The sequence below is a fragment of the Spea bombifrons genome, chromosome 13 (assembly GCF_027358695.1).
Source record: "Spea bombifrons isolate aSpeBom1 chromosome 13, aSpeBom1.2.pri, whole genome shotgun sequence".
NCBI classification, from domain to species: Eukaryota; Metazoa; Chordata; class Amphibia; order Anura; family Pelobatidae; genus Spea; species Spea bombifrons.
In genome coordinates this window covers 19,980,002-19,985,823 of record NC_071099.1, presented here as the reverse complement: position 1 = coordinate 19,985,823, position 5,822 = coordinate 19,980,002, and positions in this window count along the sequence as shown.

Below are 5,822 nucleotides of genomic sequence, written 5' to 3'. Positions count from 1 at the left end.
CCAGAAACTGTATTTTCCTCGAATCCCTCTGCATACACGCAGGCATTAAAGTGTGCTCAGGTATTGCGAGCGCATGTTCACGCACCCCCGGCGCATTCTACCCTACAGCCTGGATTCGAATGTACGTCCTGTTGGTTCATTGGAACGCTAGTCTTCTAGAAAGGCCCGAGTGCCGAGGTGGGCAAAAGCTTGAGAAAGCTGGTAAGATTTAGTCCGGTGGGGGATGGGGGCAAGCAAGTGTAATGCAGGTTAACCAAACCACAGCTAACAAAAGCACATTCACCAGAAAGCAAAAGGCAGCAGAAAATGGAGACAATTGTGGTTAACTGCTTGTCAATCTTGATGCCCTGAAGGGGGGGGTTGTTAGTGACCCAAAATCAGAGCTGCCCAGGATTTTTTTATAACATAAAAGATGCTGTCCTGGGGTACAAACGGACCCCCGCCTGCAGCGTTCACCCGGGTCAGTGCCGGCGGTGAACGTATCGCGCAGGGAGAGATTTTTAGCTGAGCACATCTCCTGCAGGGCATTTAGCAGGGTGTGTGCGAGCGAAGGGCAAATGTATGTTGGGGGATTCATCCATTTCTAAAGCCGTCCACACCAACATTTAACGGAACCTCACAGCTATCGTGCATAGGATGGCTGGAGTTAGGAGGACATCGTTTTTCTTACTTGCGCGTTCAAAATGAAGAATGAAAAAAGACATGCAAACTTTATAGCATCATGTGACTGGAAAACTAGGCATTTCATTATTCAATAAACCAATCAACATATTTCTGAGAGACTAGGAGATTGTGTTTTTTTTTTTCTTCGAAAGGCCATCTCGTACCACAACTGCGAAGAAGCGTTCGTTGTTAATCGTATTTTGGCACTGAATGAAAAGATGGCGGCGTTACATTCTGTATCGCTGCAGGAAAGCACCTTCTTCGCAGTGTGAAGCTGAATGTAAATGTGCCTTCAATTAGTGCAGTTTTTGCAACTCAAGTAAAACTAATTTTGGAGAACGTTAACCCACACTAAAATTATTGTAAGATAATCTGTTCTGTAAGGAACCATTTAGAGCAGTAACAATGGGTCTATTCACTAAAGGGAGAGTTTGCAGGAGACTTGTGTTTCAGATCCTTGACTTCAAAATACTTTATGAAGAACCAGCCCAGTGAGCCTCTGCTGCAAGAAGAACTCGACCGGCCCTGTATAATGTATAGTCAGGCTAGTGAAGGTTCTTGAAAGTGGTGGTGGTTATTTTTAATGTATATAATATTTCTCTATGCAGGTACATGCAATATAACTATAATGAAACCAGATTCCGCACCCTTCGACAACTGCTAAAAATCCTCATGCCTGTACCGGTGGGGTATTTATGGTGGATGACCCTCTTCACATTTAACTTGGACCAGGCCCTTTATTGAACCACTGATCAGATCCCTGAAAAACATAAGACTGCAGATATTAGTGTTTTGGGCTATTTAGGCTATCCATTCCTGCTCTAGACTCAAGTCCTGTCATATGCCTATCCCATGAATGTTTAAATTGCCTCGTCGTGTTAACTATTGCCTTGTCTGCAGGACGGCTGTTCCATTTACCTATCTCCATCTCTCTGAGATCGTTCTGTGGATATCTCACATACTTGAAAAGACATACAAGTTGCACAGAACGTATTGCTCTGTTGATGTAAGTGATGTCATGCTCCATTCAATACGAACATGTTATTACTTGTTCTTGTATTAATGATGGAAATTGTCAGTCTATCCTTCTCGCCCTTTAACTAACCGCCTAGTTCTGACTGTTCGCTTGAACACTTGGTTTACTCGACAAAAGGAGTTTGCAGATCGGTTGCATTTTACACTCGCTGACTTCACTGTACATTCCTAGAGTTTCTTCTGCAAGAAGAGGCTCCTTGGCCATGCGTAATACATAAATATCGTGGTAAGAATTTTCTCTTTGCCAAATCGTGCATCGCAGCAGTATATATATATATTTTTTGACTCGGGACAATGACTAGCCCTGTATTATGCGTGGTTAAATCAGTGAGATGTTTTTTCCTTAACCATTGAACTTTACATTATGGAGGGCCACCTCTGCCATTCATGCCAGTATATGTCCGAATCTCACCGAATGTGAGTATATCACACACAGGGAGATGGGCTAGGCCAAAGGTAAAATAGATGGCGGTTTGAGGAAGGGGCAAATGCATATGAGGGGATTCTTTACATTGCCTCCATGCAGTTGCAGAAGCAAAGGGGCCCTGCGGCTATCATGCGCAATAAACTGCATATGATGGCTGGGGTGTCCCTTTAACACGCTAGTTGCATAGGAGCGCAATTAATGTTTTGCTTATGGAGACCACATACCCATTTATGAGCAGTACTATTGGGGAACGTGAAGAGTAACTCTTGACATAAAATGTTGCAACCTAAAAAAAAAAACAACAAACACAAAAAAACCTAATTCCTTCTTTCTGCAGTATTTTAGAAATGTAACTTCTATACATGAGGACGATTTTCTTCTTTGGAAACGCATAAAACGCAGACCGCTAGAATATTTTTCTTGTGGTAAAATGATTAGAATGAGTGCCTTAAGCTTTATCTTTCTTCTTTCATTTATGTTTCTTACTTTGTCATGCTTCCTCTGTTGCTGCCTTCGGTCTCCTATCTGTTAGTGTGCTTTGTAACTGTATATGTGTTTCACTTTGGATTGCCTTGCAGAGGGCCTCTCCGTCGTGAAGACCCCATAAGCCACCCTTTTTAAGCTGTGAAGCTTTTCTCTATCGCTCTGGAATGTATTAAAGCCCCTCGTCTCCAACCTGTTGCTGTTTCACCAGTAGAAAGATTGTATGGAAAAAAAAATATTTTTCAACTTTTGCATAAAATAGGGTGCTGTATACAGTAATGTAGGTTAGCGTTGACAAAAGGCTAGCTTTATCTCGTTTTGGTCCAATAATCTCCCATTATCCGCAGGCCTGGAAGCTGCCATTGCGGTCAGTCGTGATATTTTCGATGACTTTCTGAGGACTCTTTGGGCAGTGATAATGAAGTCTGTTCCTCCATAGACTTTCATTAGTCAGAATGTACAGCTGGGTGATTGAGACTGAGCTATTCTATTATTTACCACAAGCCGTATAATAAGGAGTTGTGATGTTTGTCCAAAACATAGGACTAAGATAACGGAGCTAGAACGCATACAAGTGGATAATACACAGCTGCATGAGAATATTATATTTTGCAAACAGTAGAATGAAAATATTTTTGAAACGTATTGATAATCTGATACTTCACTGTTATTACACGCCTGTCTCCTTGCTTTCACGTGTCTTCTAACCTTTTTTTTTTATGTGCCTTGTTTGTGGACCTGCTGATAGCAAGACATAATAGACGCCCTCCACCCCTTACACATTACTATCGCTTGTCCTGAGGACCTTTGCTCCTCTTGAAAAAATCCCACAACATAATAGTAAATATTTTGGTGTGTTGCAATACATGTTTCCTAGTTCTGTTAGGCATGTGAAATATTTTTTTTACATATCCACATATCTATTGTAGAATGTGTGTGTTTTGAGAAGTTATGTTTCTTCCCAGATAGCAATTAATCCAACTGTGCTGTGTGGATGCTGGCGAAGGCTGGCAGAAGGGTGGACAGAGTGGTAAGGGGGGCATGAGGAAGCGAGCATTAGCAGGTAAAGGCTGGTTGCTGTTAGTTTACAAGAAAACTATTGCACAAATTATGGATTGCTTAATCGCTTTCAGAAGTAAAGAAAGAAATGTGACATGTAAGCCATATACACCACAGCCCTCCATAACATTCTCTTGAATATATATGCCAATATATATGCATAATGGAAGTAGTCCATAGAACACAATGTGATCAGCAATCAGGGCTCCATAGCTCTGCATGCAGATTGCAATAATTGCAATCAGCCAGCAGTGGGCGCAATGGGAGAGCCCAGCAGGATCAAGAAAGGTGAAGATGATGGCAACTTGAGGGTGGTCGGGGTATTTACTATGTAGGGGATGTTGTATGTGCTGTTATATGATATATGGAGTTGGTATTATTCTCAGTCTGGTCCTCCCTCAAAGTATTTTAGTCTTTACCTAAAATAGTTGTCAACTATCTGGTTTCAAGTTTACAAAGGGAGGAAAAAATGAAAAGTTGAAATGGCAAAACTGAAGTTGAGTTGGCGGAAGGCTGGCGTACAATTTTAAAAGGAAGTTTTACAGATGCAGGCAAATGTTTGGTTTATTCCATACCAGGATTTTTGGGAAGCTAATTTTAGCTCATAAAAAAAGATATTTTTAAGACTTTTTTAAAAAACTGCTCATTTTTATCACTGCTTCATTTTTAAATGTTACCACATTTTTATTTTGTTTTAAACCATTTTTATTTTGTTTATTTACTAATGTTATTGTGATTGAAAGCTGGTCGCCACTGACTTGCATGGTTGAACTGTATTCAACCTACGGGGGGCAAAGTTTTCAGGAGGGAATGGAGAGACCCCATCCGACAGCCAGGACTGATTATTCACTATTGATTATGGTTATAATGAGTGTTGAGAGACTGCCAGTTGCATGTTCCTTCTGTGTTTGATTTGTTTAGCATCACAAAAATAATTCAAAAATAGCTTTTGTCCCTTTTTAAAATTTGGTTATGGATTATGGTTTTGTAATTAATAACAAATCTAATTCTTGGCTTCTTTTGTCTCCTCCACCCTTTAACTGTATGGATCTGTAGCATGTTGATGCAGGAACATGGCATACAAATTGTCAGTAAAGACTCAAAGATTTTCACAAAGAGAGAAAGAAGATAGTTGGGTGTGATAGAAGCATCTAAATAAATTCAAGAGTGAAGAATGTGTCAAAGTGTTGGGACAAGATGACATAGCCTAGTAGATCTAACGTAAGAAAATAACTTCACTGACAATTGATGACACAGAATAGCGCTAGTGGTTACTATAATGAGAGAAACGTAAGCATGCGGTGGAAAGAATTGGGCTGAAGGTAGTATGAGACCAAGATGAACTCGCTTATCAGGGCCTCCAAAAGAAAAGGACAATGAAACTTAGTGTTCTGTTATTAGAGAGGATCTCTTCAAGTTAAAAAAATAAATACAAATCCCTGCATTCTCAGTGCTTGCAGACCACAACGCGCATGCCATCGGTAGGTGGAAACATGGAAACAACCTTACCAAAGCCTGAGCTCGGTTTTCCATTCAGAGTTCCTACCAGCAAACTCACTCACTCAGTTTGTTCTTTATGACAGCGATACAAAGTCCTACATAGACTTTCATTAGCCGCGCTTAGAAGCAGTTGCAGAGTTTAGCACAGTATATTTAGGAGTCGCAGTGTTTGTCTACTAGACTGGGCCAAGGTAACCGAGCCAAATGGATAAAGCGCAGCTTCATGGAAACAAAAAGAAAGCAAAAACTAGAACTGGATTTTATTAAAAGAAAACTCTGCAATATTCTATTTTTTTAAAAAATATTTGTGACCTGATACTAGTAAAAGGAAATTGATAGGAGTTGCCCTTTAAGATTGCTGAACCGATGTATACAGTTGTATATGTATTAATGTGGAAATACCATTTCATGTGTTTTTATTTAAGGTACGCAACTATAAATTGTAGAATTGGGTTAAGGGGACTGATTTACATTAAATAGTGCTAATAATAGTGAACAGAAAGTCTAAGCGTGTAAAGGGAGTGTCTAGATCATTTGACATTTACTAGACTAATTGAACCCTGAATTTACTCGTTCTGATGCTTTGGGGGAGGTGCAAGCTCTTGTGATTATTTTAAAGTGCCGCTAAATGAATTTCCCCGGCTATGTTGGGACT